General features: G+C 34.7%; 1 protein-coding gene across 15 annotated transcripts in view; it reads left to right on the top strand.

Annotated features, from left to right (window-relative positions):
• The window catches only part of LOC126763169 (insulin-like growth factor-binding protein complex acid labile subunit), a 182786-nt gene that overhangs the window by 52452 nt on the left and 111838 nt on the right, over positions 1-18496 (top strand). Inside the window, exon 1 of one of the 15 annotated variants that reach the window (XM_050480446.1) lies at positions 4662-4851. The exons of the other annotated variants lie outside the window; for them this stretch is intronic. The gene's annotated coding sequence lies outside the window, so the exon portion shown is untranslated. Of the gene's footprint in view, positions 1-4661; positions 4852-18496 lie in introns of those variants that run through there. 15 annotated transcript variants of the gene reach the window in all.

Raw genomic sequence — 18496 nt, forward strand, 5'->3', positions numbered from 1 at the left:
CGCGAAGGCCGTTCAATTAAAAAAATTATCTTTACTCAGATTTTTTTTTTGTGAGCACGACTCTCCAACGGCATAATTTAGATAAGGTACTGTTAAAATTCAAATATGTCAAGTGCCTTATTCATGGGTTCACAATTCGATTACAATATAGCGATACAGGACATTTAATCACTGATCCTAGTTTAATTTAGAGCCCAAGCCTAAAAATTATATTATAAAATATTATATATTATAGATTTATAATCTAACTTTAGCTCTCCCCATATGTCTACTATTTATATTTACAAATTCTTTAGAAACTTTATATTTTCTAAATTAAACCACACTGATTTATTTTTGCGACACACACTTACATACATATGTATATTAGTGTGATATAATATTTTCATTGTGCGTCGTCGCTTTATGGCTCTATTGCTAACTAAAAATTGGGTCATCTCCAAAGTGAATTGCCATAAAATTGCATTTTGCTGCGCTTTTGTTATAAAATACTAAAAAATTTATGTATATTAGTGCAATATTTCTAAAATATTAATTGCAATAAAAATTTTATGTGAGCGTGTGCAAATTCACTTAAATAATTTAAACACGCTTTTAATTTTCTCCCATAAATTATCAACGATCAATCAAAATTTTGTGCATGCTCCACTTTTCTTTATTCTCACTCTCCATAGTTTATTTGCATTTGCTTAATAAAAGTGTTAAATAAATTGCTTTCGCACCAAAAGTAATACTTGCAAAATTTGATATGTGGCATATGCACAAAGGGAATGTCATAAATTGAAAATGAAATTCGTTTTCAACGAATTTATGGCGTCTATTAGAATTGATAGATGCTAAAATCAGTGGAGCCATCAAAATAAATATTTCAATGATAATTAATTTAACCTTCGTTCAAATAACATATCAAATTATTTGTGACAACTCAAAGGCGAAATGAATTTAAAGAAAAAAGCAGGGTAAATCAACAAAATAGTGGAAAGAGGATAAGTAGGGGATACCTTTGAGTTAGGTGTTACAAAGTGAGTTCGTATATTTCATTTATATAAGTATATATGTATGTATGTTGGTGCTTGAGGATTTTTGGATACAGTGCGCTAATAGTGAAAATATCCATGGGAATTTTTTCACATTAAAAAACCTAAACTGAAATTTAGTAACATTTTTTATACATATCGGACATCGATAACTAAAATAAGCGTTCTTTCTCCATCGTAGTTCTTAAATCCAAATTCGGACTTCTATTTTTCTTAAATTTTTTGGGGCTCGACTTTATTAAAAAATTTAGCAAAATGGTTTGAAAACGAAATGTGCACGTGATGGCAATAATAAAAAGGTCTACGACTAGTGCACCAAAATGGCACAGCTAGTGCTAATTGAGCCCGAAATACAGCAGGGCTGCACTCCTACCTACCTTCCTACCTATACAAAAATCAAATAATTTTTTTTCTGATTTCTATAAAATATATATTTCTATTGAAAGATTGAATTTTATATTAAGTCGAGAACTGCAAGTTTAGACTACAATACCGTTATGAATATGTATGTGTGTATGTGTAATTGCATAATATATTTGCATGATTGTAACCCAGATTTAACATTTCTCATTTGTTGTTGTCGACTGATTGTTTATTTGTAAAATACATACATACATACGTTTGAATTGTCAAATGAAAAGTGTGTGGCTGTGATTAGCGCCAAATTGTTGACAATCAAAAGTCAAATACGCTTTGACACAAACAACACCAATTCCACAAGCACACATTCGTATTGTGCATAAATGCGTTACAACTGTAAATTCACGTACAAAGCCGCAAAGTCCCACCGGCGTACAAGCATTCCTTGTATATTCACACACAAGCTATGTATTTATTAAATGAATATTCGTGCCTTATTACAGTATTATACAGCCGTTTGTTGTTGCTTTTGTTGGCGTTGCCTCCGCTGAATGCAAATAAAACAGCAACAAAATGATTAATCAACACATATTTAATAATGATTGACAGGCAGAAGTTGTGTCATTGTGCCTTGTTAATAATGCATGAAATAGCTACAGCAGTAAAGACAAAAACAACACCAACTGTAGAACAAAACAAATAACGATGAAACAAGCGTCAAGCACTGACTGAAAATATGTTTACCCACGATTTATGAAATCATATAACGATAACGCACACATAGGTTTGTATGTATGTATGTATTTAAATGTAACAGTTTATTCACTCGCTTGCAGACAGCGGCTTTGCTTGCTGCTTTGAATATAATATTAATTTTTTTGGACTTGCGTAGTTGTTGTGCAAATTTGTGACATATTCTTATGATTGATAAGGTGAAGTCTATGATGTTGACGGTGAAAATAGCACTTTGTTTTTCCAGGAAACTTCAATGGTGTAATAGAGAATATTTCAGAATCAATTAGGGTTCATGGAAAATATGCTTTAGCCACCTTTATCGTATCTCGGCTCAAAACAACTAATTACTTCTTCCGACTTAGGGAATAAACAACAAATACAATTAAAATGACTAAGTTTTATAAAAAAGTAAAATTGTTTCCATTGACTTATTTCATGCACGGTTCTAAAAACTAATATACTATACAGAATGGTCCGCCGATATTAATATGTATGTATGTACATATATCAGCAGCAGTCTTCACAATTCTTGAGTTCTAAAATAAATTTGTCAGCTAAGAGTGTTATTATTGTTATTCTTTGAAGTTTTGAAAGTTCTGATACGAAAAAAAAGCATCCGTGAACTGTTTATTTCTTGAAGCTTTTCTCTTATTTTCTCCATATGTTTGTAGACCCTTATTCTACTACCCATTTACAACGATCCCAATGAACCGCAAAGTCTTTCAAATCAATCTGCAAAAAGAATAACTCTCAAGCGAACATTGGAATATTATGTACTTTATTGAAATTAATGTACATTTACAGAATTTAGTATTTCCATAGTCGGGGGTTCATTTTGAAAAACATTTGAATTCCTTTGATCCTAGAGTCGATCTTCGATCTTCCTTTGAAAAAAGTATTTGACGGTGAAAATATTTTTCTGCTTAAAATTCGAAGAACTGGTCAACATTATAATTTTTGATATACATAATATATATTGGCTTCTAAAAGCAATTAGCTTTTTGTGGAAAAGCCACTTTGGAGTGCCTTAAAAAACTAAAGCATTATCAAACATTTTATTCCTTCAATTAATCTTTGACATATACATACATACATGTCAAGATCTTTTGAGAAAAATGCGTTTAAGAAGTTGGCAGCCGATTTCACCAGGTTAAAAAACACGTACAACTTCGCTCATATAGTCGAAGCTATCTAACAGATCAACTTCAAATTAAGCCTTTTATATGCGAAAAAGGTTCTAAATATGAATGTACCTAGACGAGTCAAAAATTAACTATAATACATAGAAGGGTGACTTTCTAGCTCTGTTTCCATTTCCTTCGAGGAAAAAATCAACTACAAAAGCATATATGTACATATGTATCACAGGGGTTACTATGATCTGTAACTGTGCTTCTTTTTCTTCTTTATTGGCGTAGAGATCGTTTACGCGATTATAGCCGAGTTAACAACAGCGCGCCAGTCGTTTCTTCTTTTCGCTACGTGGCGCCAATTGGATATTCCAAGCAAAGCCAGGTCCTCCTCCACATGGTCCTTTCAACGGAGTGGAGGTCTTCCTCTTCCTCTGCTTCGCCCGGCGGGTACTGCGTCGAATACTTTCAGAGCTGGAGTTTTTTTGTCCATTCGGACAACATGACCTAGCCAGCGTAGTCGCTGTCTTTTAATTCGCTGAACTATGTCAATGCCGTCGTATATCTCGTACAGCTCATCGTTCCATCGAATGAGATATTCGCCGTGGCCAACGCGCAAAGGACCATAAATCTTTCTCAGAACTTTTCTCTCGAAAACTCGCGACGTCGACTCATCAGTTGTTGACATCGTCCAGGCCTCTGCACCATATAGCAAGACGGGAATTATGAGTGACTTATAGAGTTTGGTTTTTGTTCGTCGAGAGAGGACTTTGCTTCTCAATTGCCTACTTAGTCCGAAGTAGCACCTGTTGGCAAGAGTTATTTTGCGTTGGATTTCTAGACTGACATTGTTGGTGGTGTTTACGCTGGTTCCAAGATAGACGAAATTATCTACAACTTCAAAGTTATGACTGTCAACAGTGACGTGAGAGCCAAGTCGCGAGTGCGACGACTGTTTGTTTGATGACAGGAGATATTTCGTCTTGCCCTCGTTCACTGCCAGACCAGAAAATAACTGTGCTACATGTTTCTCTATTTACGCAACTCTGGGTGACATATGTATGCAAAAAACGGCTAAAAATTTAACCCTAACGTATATTAGTCACCAGCTTTGCAGTCTTCTAGAGTTTCTTCTTTCTGTGTTTTACTTTGTTTTTGCCTAGCTACTTAAGTATATCAACATGATTTAGCCATTTGTCAAAGGTGATAAGAGAAAATTCTAGAGAATTTTAAAGCGCTAAACAAACTGGAAATATACACACATACATACATACATGCGTACATACATATATTTATACGCGTTAAGTCACAATGAAGTAAAACTTGAAAAATTATTTTAGAAAAAATTGTCGTTAGTGACGGTAACCTTAGCGCGGTGCATGTTTGGTGTGTCGGTCGAGCTGGTTAATGGGTTTGACAGGCTTGGTTAGTTAACAGAATATTATTGACACACACATACATACAAACCGACGAGTAAATGCAAATGAATGGGTTGTTTTGTCGATGATGTCAGCCCAAGCAGACTTCGCACTGCACCGCTCCGCAGCTCAACGAACGCATGGTATCCGCAGCTGGACTCTAGCAAACAGGTATGAATAATTTTTATGATTGCACACTTATTAACACACCACCACCAGCACACACATCGGTATAAGCACTTGCAAGTGTGCTTAGAAACGCTTGAATATGCTTATAAGGCGTTGAGAGGCGGTGTTGGTTCCATTTATGCCTCCAAATGTGTGATTGTGTGTGTTGCTTGTTGACTGCAAGTTGCATGTTTTTACCACATCTCGACGACTCGCATGCAAATTAAAGTCTCCAGCGCAATAACACAGTCACTCATATACACGTTTAATAAAGAAACGGTGTTGGGTGCTTGAAAATTGCGCGCACAAAAACTTTTGACACGCGAAAAGGCCAACTAACGAGTAATACACTCGTTAAACTTGTTAGTAACGGGCGCAGGCGCATTAACATCGACGCGATGTGCTTGCGACACACAGTAGGCACTTAAATTTAGAAGACCCGCTTGCTGTGAGTGTTGCAAATTTTTGCTAGAAAATTAAATAGTATATTGCCTTGTGTATGTTTTATGTAGAGAGCAAAGGTTTTATGTTAAATTGCAAAATAGGGCGGTTGGAATAACTATCCGGTTTTTGCTGACTTGAATTGAGCTGCTGCAAAAACAAACTTGAAAAAGATTTTAAGTTAGTTAGTTTGGATTTTAAACTCCTATATGTGTGTAATATGTAATCAGTTATATCTACATACATAAATTCAAATACTTCAAATTAGGCTGATTCAAAGGTATGGCCAACGCCTTAAATAAGTATAAATCCCGTAAATGCCTTGTTGTTAAGTCTCAGATATCTCAACAGTAACTAAAAGCCCTGCATATTTATATCCGGTCAAGTAAGGTCAAAACACCAGCATCCCTTAATTAAATATGGGGAATCGTTAAGTTCGAGTGTAGCCTAATATTTCATACTCTTACATTTTGTAAGCATCATCTAGGCAAATCTTTATATGAAATAAGTAAGGAAGGTCTATGTTCGGTGTGACCGTATAGGATTTACAAAGTGTTCTTTTTCCAAGGAACATACATACCAAGTTCCATTATGATATCTAAATTTTTACTCGAGTTACAGCTTGCAAGGACGAACGGACAGACAGAGAGTCACTCTGATTTCAACTTGTCTCATCATCCTGATCATTTATATAAGTATATATAATCCTATATCGAACTCGAATAGTTTTAGGTGATACATGCTCTCGTTAAATGAACAACACTATAGCAACATGTTGCAAGAGCATAAAATTGTTGCGAAAGAGTTCAACATATATATATTCGAGGAAATCATGAATGAATTACAACCAAATGTGGCATACTTTTAATTTATGTTGAAGGTCATACACCCACTTAGCTTTATTAGTATATTAATCGCATCAACGATAATTATATGAAAATCAACCTCTAATGAGAGATGTCTGAAATAAATTCTTTAGTTTTTACTTTAATATATTCAGTTGATGTCTAAAACGTCAACCAGAACTCGGAATTGATGGTAATAGGAATATGAGATTAAGCCCAATGTCAAAACCAACTATAGTCATGCTCAGCACTAAAACATTAATGCAATAAGATTGGTTAAAATAACGGAAATTATTATTTATAGTACTACAAAGTCCGACGAAAATGTTCTGAAGCTTGAGAATTCTGTATTGAGAGCTATCATTCACAGTAGTACAGCTTCTAAAACGAAGTTCGCAACTTTTCGAGTTCATAACTACTATCGAACTTCTTTAAGGGGTTAGGGGTAGTTAGAATTTTCAAAAAATTATTATTTTTTTTTTTGCATTTTCGTTAAGTGTAATATCTTAAAAATATTCTCTGAAAATTTCACGTTGATTTTAGATGAATCTCCAAGGACTTATGGTTGTCAAATACTGAAAATTCTCATTCGTGCCTCTGACTACCCCTAACCCCTTAAGTTGTTCCTAACCAATATTTGACGCATTTAAATGAGATAAATGTGGTTTGAAACGTACGCCATAACTGGAATTTCAAACCTTTTTTGGTTACAAATCTGGATTAACGTAACTCAGCAACAGCCCATTTTACACCATATCTTCGACTTCAGTTTATCACTTAAATCATAAATTGATTGCAATTAATTAACGATTTCCTCATTTGTATCTAAAAGGAATTCACACAAATTCAATCAGCGAAGCAACAAACATTGTCCTCTTACATAATCAATACTTCGCCCACGAAAATGCTTTTAAAAGCTAAGAAAGGATACGAAGAGAAAGTGAAGAGCAAATGTAAATTACTGCTGATTATTATCAAGAGAATAATAGAGTTACAAGTTACACTTTCTCACGTCACCTGTCCGCCCCTCCTCCCCTCCTCTCCTTTAAACTTGAAATCGATCTGTTGAAGTATGACAACAAATGATATGCCCCGAAGGCGTCTGGCTGCCAGAAACAATAAAACTGACACAATTTGCTTGGCATTTACAATGCGGAACCTTGACATGCTGGCCCCATGGCGCAAGCGTCACAATGTGCAGTGTGCCAGATCGCGCGAAGTCGCACAGCAAGGGCATAATATCCTTTGCAGCAGCATTTTTCGATTTATTTCGCTTTTCTAACTTATTTTTTCCCTTGTTTGCTGTGGTTTATTGTAGTTGTTTCTAGACTTTATATTGTTGTTGCTGTGTTTTATTGTTGTTGCTGTTGCCGTTGTCTATATACGGCTATGAGCGCGCTTGTTGTGCAGCGTCGAGTCTCATAAGCAATAAATGAAATTTGCCATAAGATATGCAAAGGAACGGAACTGGCGCATACAAATACACACAAAGAAGCAAAGAATGTGAAAAAGTGGGTGTCGAAAGGAAGTGGGAGAAAACTGCTAACAATCACGCAATCGCGCTGCTGTGTTGCTGAAGCGCCAATGCTGTCAATGCTACTAAAAATCACACGCACACACTATGAAAACAACAACAACAAAGCTCATAATAGTGTAACATTTTGCACATTGTTGTCTTTCGATGCGCTTTAGATAACTCCTACGAGCATGCGCTCAAGTGCTGACTGTGCTGTGGCACTTAACCCTCGTATACGATACGTAAATATATGTAAGTATATCTCGTATATCTTCGAGTGATTTTTTCTTCCAATTTTTCCTTTATCTCTTTTATTTGCACTTTCTTTCATTCATTCACGTAAATCATGAAGTGTTCTTGTTGCCGCTCATTGCCGGCAATTCCACCGGCGCTCTTCCGATGTCGGTCGATGGCGCTTTCAAAATCATCAGATTACCAAGTTCGCTCGCTTTATTGCTTCGACACCACTTCTGCTAAGCTCAACCGCCCACTTGGCGTGTTATGTTTTTCGTTCTTTTTGTGCCTTTGCTCCCAAGCGATTGCCAAGTTTTCAACGCACTTACACTGTACGTATTTCTTTAGAAATTTAACGTTTTCGCTTTTGAGATTCACCGTTTTTTGCTTTCTAGCAGATCTCTGATTTTTAGGTTAAGTATTCTACTTTTTTATGCCATTGAGTGCATTTGTTGTGTCATGCAAGAGAGAGAATTTTTTATAACTAATTAGTTATACACTTAAGAAACTCGATATGAGTTATATATACTTCGGAAACTATGAAAATGTTCTCTCAAAATTGATGTCAAAATGTTCTCTAAGCCTAAGTTTTGAGCTTTGAACTACTCCCTTTCAAACTAAAACTATTTATGATTATAGTATAAACTAGTCTTCATTATTTTTCAAGATCTCTAGGAGTTCTCAAAAAATTAGTTTTCAAAGCTTAAACTATCAAAACTAAACACCAATTTTGCGCAGCGAATAATCTATGAAAACTTAGTGTTCGGTAAATATTCAACATAAATATAAAGATTACCAATACGTAGATAGAGAGAAAATAGAGAAATAGTTTCGAAACAAATCTATTATTTCTAGTACTCCTTTTACGGGAATTGGTATAAAAGTGATTCGAAATAAGTACAGCCATTTCGATTGTAAAAGGAAATTACACATTCCAGGGACCTAAAAAATTAGTGATACAAGAATTTGGTATAGCTCTAAAAAGAAAAGACAAGCTTGCGACCTATTAGGGTCGGTCGGACGCTTTGACGATCAAAAAGTAGACTGTCTGAATTTAATTCTTCTCTGCTTAAGGAAAGCTTTTATAGCTATCATTTCAGGAGTTATATATGGTTATATATAACTCGGATAGCCTTCAATTCAAAGACCTGTTGACCACCCTAGGTCATGCTAGACGAAACTTTGGACTCGATAACAAGAAAATAGTATTTTGTAGACCTTAGTAGGGCTCGGTAAAACTCCATGTGTTTTAAATTTAAAAAGAGAGGTAGTCTAAGAAAAATCTCCTTTTTCAGGGTAAACAAATGCTTATATGAAATCTTATTTATAATAACTGAAAAGCTATTCATATATGACAACTTCCTGACACTTAATTGAGTTTAAGTAAAATAAATTATGTAACTTATTTTAAGAAATTCTCTCGCTTAAAATACCCACAGTGCGCTTCTGAAAATCAGGATCGCTGACAAGCTCTTACCGCATTGCTGCCAAAGCAAATACAACCTTGTTGGGAAACGCTGATTTGTTTTTTCGACTGACTTGTCTTTAAATGTACACAAACACACACACTCTCCGGCCGAGCTACTTGTAACGCTTCGAAGCAACGTGTAGCATGTGGGCGGACGGGGAACGCTTTGTGAGGGTGCGTCTGTGTGTGAATAGTTCAAGTTGACTTGACTTGATCTGATGCTCCCAAAGCGGCTTTCTAGAGTCTACTAACATTGCTGCTCTCATTGTTGTTATTGCTGTTGTTCACATTCATTTCGTCTGACCCCAATTTTTATTTGCTACTATTTGCGTTGATTTGAATCTCTTTAAATCGCTAAGTATTTTGCGAAAATTGACTGTCATCTTGTAGGTATATTTCCATTTCAATTCCTCGTACATAAGTACGTGTGTGTATGTGTGTGTGTATGTTCCACAGCAGCGCCTCGGTATGTAAGTCAAGTTAAATTGTCATTTGATTGCTTGGAAATGGGCTCAACTTATTGGAGGCATGGAAAAAAAGTAGCAAAAACTGCTCGAAATTGCTTAAAAATAAAGCGTATGACAAGACAAAAGCTTTGCTGAGCTGTGAAAGGCAATAAAACTGGGCGCAAATCAAGTCAAATTATATTATATATGAAATTAAATGAAAATTTGTTGTAAATAGAAACTCGACTGACAAAATGTTGGCATGCAAGGACTAATACATGCTTACCTAAACGAGCAGAAAGTGGTAAAAGCAAGTATTTGCAACAAATGCATGCCACAATTGCAAGTTTATCACACACTGACACACGTAAATACCGTTACATTCTAATTTTATATGTTTGCCGTTGGCCAGTTTTTCCTATGACCATTTAAATTGGGTCAATTTAATGCAGTTGTACAAGTATGTACCAGCTTCGCTTGTCTCATGCAACGAACCATTTGTAGCTGCAACACAACTGTTGCAACAAACAACAGAAAAAAGAAATGTGCAACAATGACAAACCTTTCTACTGGCCAAACCTACTCTAGGCGACTTTCTCTATTCGCCGACCACCTATATTGCTGCTGGCGCTGCTCTATTTTCTAAGCATTTTTGTAATTCAACTTCCCTGCACCTTCTACCTCCCTGCAAACTATTTGCAATGCCGTGATCTTTCAACGTTGCTCTCTACACACTGCTGGCTGCTGCGTTCGATATCCTCTTTGTCAACATTTTTGAGCTTTTGTTTTCTGCTTTCATGTTTTATTTCGTTTGTTTGGTCTTACCGAACGGTATATAGTATTGGCATTTGTTAGCATTTCGCTGATGTGACTATTTTCAAATAACAACAAAAACGTTCTACATACAATAGTAAGATGTAGTAACCATTACTTCTTGGTCCGCGCAGTAATGTATCAATTGCGCTCACACAAACAACAACAAAAAAAGATTTAATTGATGTGCCTTGGTTAAATTTTCTATTGAAAAACCATGATTTTTCTTAGTAAACGAGTAATGTTGGTTAGCATGTCTGTATGTATGTATGTTTGTAAATACATAGTACTTTATAGCATTTATTTACATTACTATCTCACAGTGACTTTACTTTTCATTATTATTGTATAGTTGTTAGATGTTTTGAGCGTCTTTTCTCTAAAATTATTCCAACTTTTTAAAGTAAAGGACTGTTTGCTAAGCAACAATCAAACATTAATGAAGCGATTATTAATAATTCTTAAATTTTGAACTACTTATTTTGCTTATATTACTTTTTAATAGCAAATAACCAAAATATTAGTATAATTACATCAGTTATTTTCAATTTTTAAATATTAAATATTGAATATCTCAATAGTGACGGAAAGATTTTTATGATCCCTAAGAAACTACGCCTAAAAAATCGATGATTCGAAACCAGTTTTAGACCCATATTCTCTTAGACAAAGTTATGATTATTCGCTAACTTAATCATATATCATTACTGTAAACGTAGATGGAAGTCGTCGCTACTAAACTTATAAAAACTACTGATTTTCAGTATTTTTGAAATGACAACAAATAAAATCATTCTGTTTGGATTACTTTAGTTCACAATATTATTTTTGAAATAATTTTTCATTAATTTTGTAATATTGGGTAGTCGAAAAAGTATTTTCGTATTTCTATTCAAACTTCAACTTATTTTTTTATATTTATAATGAACTTTAATGAACCAAATATGTATCATTTTGGTCGATCACATTTTGCCATTTTTCGGCTAGAAACATTATTCCATCAGTATAAAACTTTTCTGGTTTATCGGCGAAAAACTGCGACAAGTAATTTTCATAGGCTTCTCTTGAATCCAACTTTACTCCATTTAGAGATTTCTGTATTGACCGAAACAAATGGTACTCCGATATACGTTTTATCCACTAAAAACTTTCAAGCCAAGCTCTCTCAGTTTTTGCCGAGTCATCAAAGTTGTGTGTGGTCTAGTGTGGTCTGATGAAAGACCTTCCTGTTGATCACTTCTGGCCATTTCTTATCGATTGCTTGCTGCAATCTCATCAGTTGTTGACAGTAAAATGCAGGCTGGAACAGCTCATAGTGGATGATTCCATTCTAATCTCAACAAACACTCAGCATAATCTTTCGAGGCGTCAATCTTGGTTTTGCGACCATGAATATTAAGTTCCGGAGCGATGTCATGGTTGCTTATGTGTTGGTCTTGGTCAATCTTTTCCATAACTTCATAGACTTTTTCTTCGATAGGTCGACCAGAGCGAGGTGCATTATTCACATCGAAATTTCCATAACGGAAGCGAGCGAACCATTGTTATGCTACATGAACTAATACAGTATCGTTTTCGTAAATTTCATAAATTTCATTGGTGGCTTGCGTGGCATTCTTTCCTTTTTTATAGAAAAATTTCAAAATATAGCGAATTTCTTCATAATTTTCCTCATTTTTAAACAGCTGTAACTTTTTTCAACTTCCCGAATTTAATTTTTTTTAATGAAGCTTAAAATCTCACCTTTCCGCCACTATATGGTATGAAGAAGAATATACTTTTTCGACTACGCAATAATTACCACGAGATATCACTGATTTGTAATCATAATTAGGAACAATTAGTATTTTTTAGATGCTTTCGAGCTATGTGTATATATGTATTTATCATTATTATATATTGCAGATAATTAATACTGAGAGTGTTTTGGAACAAAGTATATTTGATAACTTTTGTCATCTTTATTTGGTTATATAGTATGTATAGTTTCGCAAATTTTTACGAATTGAAGATAACATTACAAAAGTTGATAAATATTTAAGAACTATTTTATACGTATTGCTATACTACAATTTAAGAATATAAAGACTTTAAGTGGCGATCATTATTTAGCAACATTCTTTGATCTAATTTTTTCTTACTAACGAACATTAAAAGGACATTCACTACTTTTCAACAGTTGGCAGTTGGCTGCTTTCGACTTTGGCGGAGGGAAACAAAACAATTTCACTTTCTTGATTCCACACACCGTCTCTCTTATATCTCGCCTTCCTATTCTTTCCATTGCATCGCATTCTTCGCAGTTGAATAGTTTGCACTTGAAAGGATGTGAGCTTTCCAAACTAGCGCTTACTGGCAGCACAGCTGTTACACGTACTCGTAACAGAGGGTTCAAGACGGAAGGAAGCAAAAAAATTATATTTTATTACTGAACATTTCAGCTTATAGTTGAGCAATTTCTTAAGGAAAGTGCACAAAAGGCAAGTGATTGTATAAGTGCAAAGCTAAGGGAGCTTGCGGGTGGTTCTTTGTTCGTTAATTTATATACGTATGTATGTATGTATATGGTTATGGTTGTGCTTGTTATATGTGCTTTGAAACATATTAGTTTTAAACTGCAATCTATATGAATATGTATTTGTTTGTTTTTTGAAGCCATGTAATTCCAGAAATCTGAATTTTCCAGATATCATCTTAAAAGTTTTGAACATCTTATATTTTTTTAACATGTTCACATGCTGAATTCAGCTTTTCATAGCGAATTTTTGTTTTTTAAATATTTTTACCTCATCTAATGGACTTCTATTGGTTGTCCGTCCGTCTGTCCGTCCGTCCGTCCGTGCAAGCTGTAACTTGAGTAAAAATTGAGATAAGATGATGGTTGGTACACGTATTTCTTGGCTCTATAAGAAGGTTAAGTTCGAAGATGGGCAAAATCGGACCACTGCCACGCCCACAAAATGGCGAAAACCGAAAACCTATAAGGTGTCATAACTAAGTCATAAATAAAGATATTAAAATGAAATTTGGCACAAAGGATCGCATTAGGGAGTGGCATATTTGGACGTAATTTTTTTGGAAAAGTGGGCGTGGCCCCGCCCCCTACTAAGGTTTTTGTACATATCTCGGAAACTACTACAGCTATGTCAACCAAACTCTACAGAGTCGTTAAAATTTTACGGAAGAAATGGCAGAAGAAAGCTGCACCCAGGCTTTTTTTAAAAACTGAAAATAGGCGTGGCGTCGCCCACTTATGGACCAAAAACCATATCTCAGGAACTACTGACCGATTTCAATGAAATTCAGTTTATAACATTTTCTTAACACCCTGATGACATGTACGAAATATGGGTGAAATCGGTTTACAACCACGCCTTCTTCCAATATAACGCTATTTTGAATTCCATCTGATGCCTTCTCTGTATAATATATACATTAGGAACCAAGGATGATAGCGGAAAAAAACTTTACACAAATACGGTATTTGAAAGTATGTAAATAACGGATAATGAAATCTCGATTATCACTTTATCATGCAAGAGTATAAAATGTTCGGTGACACCCAAACTTAGCCCTTCCTTACTTGTTCTAACAAACTTTATGCCGAATATGTCGGTCAGTGTATGAGTCATATATAGTATTTGTTTGTATAAAATTGCTTGGATTCCGATCCTTTGGTTGATGTTTTACACCTTAAGGCAGTATTCTAAGCCGACCTAACTTCACCTCTATGCATTTTCTTGCAGTTTAAGTGTTAATTTTGAGTGTGTGCCAGCAATGGCTTAATCTAAACCAAACCAACTCATTAACCTTCATCAAAGTTGTATACTCAACTTATATATGTACTTATGAATCAGTTGTGATTTGACTTACATTTTACGCCTTTTCAACCCACTTCGTGCAAATATGTAGAATGTGATGTACTTAGAAACGTATAAAAAAGTATACAATTTGGCTATTTATTTTCATAGCTTTCCATTACATTACATGCTTATTACTACTCATTTGCTATTGTTGTTGCTGCCACCGTATTTCTATTGTTTCACTGATTTGCTGCCAGAATTTGTTGGCTTTTATTGCTTTTATTTTATAACTTTCATTACGAGACTGCCAACTGCGTCGGAGCGCTAAGCGTCAGCTAGCATGTTGGCTTGACTATTCAAAATGTATTGTTATGCTGATTATGATTATTGTACTGCCATCAAACCGCGATTTCGGCTGTGTAGCCTTCAGAGCAGACTAGACCTCCTGGCAGACTTATCATTATGATCAGTTTTTTTGTATGCGAAAGATTTGAAGCTGTAAAGCAATAAAAATGATGACTAAAATGTGTAAAAAATTTTATGAAAATATTGAGTTATAAAAAAGTATTCGAATTAATTTTTTTTGTTTTGTTTTCACCAAGTGGTATTTGCTTTAATGCCGTTATTAGTGTTATGACTTTTTATTATTTTTTCAACGAAAAAATCAAAATATTTAAGTTGTTCGGCACAGCTGGTGTTTGCGAAAAGCTCACATTTTTTTTTAACTTTGTATTCGCGAAATGAAAAAGTGAAAATTCAGTCCCAAATAATATGGGACTTCACTGATGCCACAGCATAGCTACTCGAGGCTACTGCGCAGCTACTAGATTCGCGCTACGGGCAATTTGCCAGCGTGTTGTAATGCTGATTGATATTAGTGTTGCGAAGATGTGCGCAAATTGCAAATTGATTTCAAAATAATTTTCTACGAATTTCGACATTTATTACTTACTTTTAGGTATATTTGGCGCAGTTGGGCAGCTGAAATAAATTGCAAATTAATGTGCTTCGACATGCACGTTTTTTGTAATACAGTAATAAAATAAATATTTTCGTGTTGCTTTCTTCTAATAATCATGAGCTTTTAAGCACAATTTGACCTTAAAATATTTTTTTTTTTACAATTTTTTAAGGCATCTAGGCCGTCCGCTTCTCTTGCTTTGTAACTATAGGGTTAATGTGTCAGCTTAGTTGTCATAATTAGCCCTTAAGCGCGGATTAAGGTAATTTTTCTTCGATTTGTTACTGCTTTCTAATGCGTTGTACCAACTAATCCATGTGTGTGTTACATGTAGTTTGGAAAAAAATTTACATGAAAATTCCATTAAGCAGCATTTAGTCAGGCACTTGTTTACTTCAGGGTTAGTTAATGGATTTATTTCAAAAACAACTAAAAGTAAAGATAGTGGTATTAACTATTTTTTTTCTATTTTGTATATTTAAGCTTTAGAAACATATTAAGTCATGTGAATATAAAAAGCAACAAAATATATAAAAAATTTAGAGTATTAACTTTTGTGTATTTTCAAAGAGAAATTTAAATAACTAAAAATAACAAGTAAGGAAGGGCTAAGATCGGATGCAACCGAAAAGTAATAAGTACCGGGGTCTAAATATTCGGTATCTAGGGATCAAGGCGTGGTTGTTCTCCGATTTCGTCCAACTTCACAATGTGACATAAGAATGTTAGAGGAATGCCACGTACTAAATTTTGTTGAAAACGGTTGGTCAGGCTCCGAGATGTAGCATTCCACCAAAAAGTGGGCGGTGTCACGCTCATCGTCCAATTTTCTCACCAGCTTCAATAAAGCTCTCTAACACCAACTCGGTGGTAAAATTTAGTGTCTCGTGCGTATTTAGTTATTGACTTATCGCGCTTTCTGTAGTTTTTAACAGTACCGCTGTATGTATGGGGAGTGAGCGGAGCTATCCTCCGATCCATTTCATCCATTTCTACACTGTCGGTAGAAGTCCTTATAGGATTTCAACTAAGCAAATTTTTTTTGTTGTAGCTTAAGTGGTTTAGGAGACATGTACATTAAACTTGTTAGAGCGCGGGATCACGTCCACTTTTTCAAAAAATTTTGCCCACAGGTGCATCTTGCTACTGCGATCGTCTGTATAAAATTACAGCTTTATGTCTTAATTTAGTAGTTAGTTCTCTCCATTTAAGTAGATATTTTGTGAAAACAGCCTAAAATTTTTATAAAAAATTTGGTTCCACCTTTACCATAAGTATTGAATTCAAGCTATTAAATACGAGGTGAGGCATCACAATCATGTTGACTAGGCTAAATTAAGTTAATTTAGGTTATATGTAGTTGGGTAAGGATAAATGTATATTATCTTAGATTGAAAAACATCATTTCACAAGCTGACACAATCCGTTAGCTTCAGGACTTAAGAATTAGTTTTCAAAAATGTTCAGCGCCTCAGTGTTTTCAGATGTGCAGGTGCTCCGAATTATGGGGATGACATTTGCATTGTTCATTCAAGAACAAGACTTAAGCCCGTGTATATTACCATCTCAACTGATTACACTATTGTTGATTCGAATAGCTGATTCAAGTGATATAGATTACAGAAGCTTGCACTTGATATCATAATAATTATAATATTTATTAACCTCCCTTACTGATTACGTTTGTAGAAATATCTTATGGGTTATTGGAGAAAGTGTTTTAAGATTTATTTGAAAATGACTGACTTTAGAACATTGCTAAGCCTTGCTTTGCTTTATGTTCTTATATAGATTTTGCTAAACCTAATCTGCTGTGCTTCCCAAAGCTCGGGATTTTGCATATTTATTCCCTTATTAGGGAAACATTGACTTCACTATCAATTTTTCTAGAGATATGTATCATTGATTTCGTCGAATTGAACCAGTTTGTCATCATCGAAAAACCCCAGTGATCCAGATTACAAACGAAATTCGAATATACATAGATGGAAAACGAGAAAACTTGAGTTATTTCTATTGGGGATTTCGCATTATTATTCGCTTTAGTCTGCTTCCTGGTATTTTATGAATACTGGAATAATATTGCAGAAATACGACCTAAGAGCTTGTTTCTCCATGCCAATGTAAAAGAAATTATTAGAAACACATTATTTGGGTATGATATTCTAAACGGAACCGATGACAGGTGCTCCAGTGTAGTAGTGCTAATCTCTAAAGGCTACAATAAGAAGGTCACTCACTAGCAAACTAATATAACCAACAGAAAAGAAACCGTAAATTTTGTATTTTTCCTAGCTGCCACTTCCCAACACAAAACCTCCAAAGTTTTTGGGACAAGCCCAGTAAATGAAAATCCCAACTTATCAATCTGAGCTGTAAAAATGCCAGATTGAAAGGTTTACATTTTGCACACATTCTACAGTTGGGTCATAAATTCCACGCATGCCAAATACGAATTGTACCACGTACCAGACAAGAACAATGGACCGTAAAGCCGACAATGGAGCCACACAAAGGTGGCTACGTGTAGGCAATACAAGAATGCAGTGTGAAGGGTTACAGAGAAAAGGGTGGTAACTATATACACCAAACAGTAGGCTAGCTCGAAACGACTTTTCCGCTTTTTGCCACACATTGAAAAAGTTGTTGTTTTATTTTTATTTTTTTTTATTATTGTAAATTTTTTGCTGTTTTCATTAGAGTTGTTTTGTGTGTATTGTTCTAAAGCAATTGTTTGTGAGACTTGGCGGAAAGTTTCAAATACATACAAGTATATATACAAGTTCATGGAAGGGCTTGAGAATATACATACTTATTTATTTATAGAAGTTTGTATATATATATATATGTATCAGACAGTATATACTATATTTGCATATTTGCTTGCCAAGTGCGCACCTTGCGCTTTACCCCAGCCTGTTTGCTGACTTGCTTCTGCAAATAAACAACTAGAAATTCCACACTACATACATATTTAAATGGATATAAAAAATATTGAAACATATACACACATTCATATACATAGGTAAATATATTTTTTGTTGCTCACAAAACTGCACTTATATGTATATTCCGTTTTCAAGTGCAACCCTTCTGGGCGTGTACTTTTCGTACACACTGT

This window comes from Bactrocera neohumeralis, chromosome 6 (assembly GCF_024586455.1).
Source record: "Bactrocera neohumeralis isolate Rockhampton chromosome 6, APGP_CSIRO_Bneo_wtdbg2-racon-allhic-juicebox.fasta_v2, whole genome shotgun sequence".
Lineage (NCBI taxonomy): Eukaryota > Metazoa > Arthropoda > Insecta > Diptera > Tephritidae > Bactrocera > Bactrocera neohumeralis.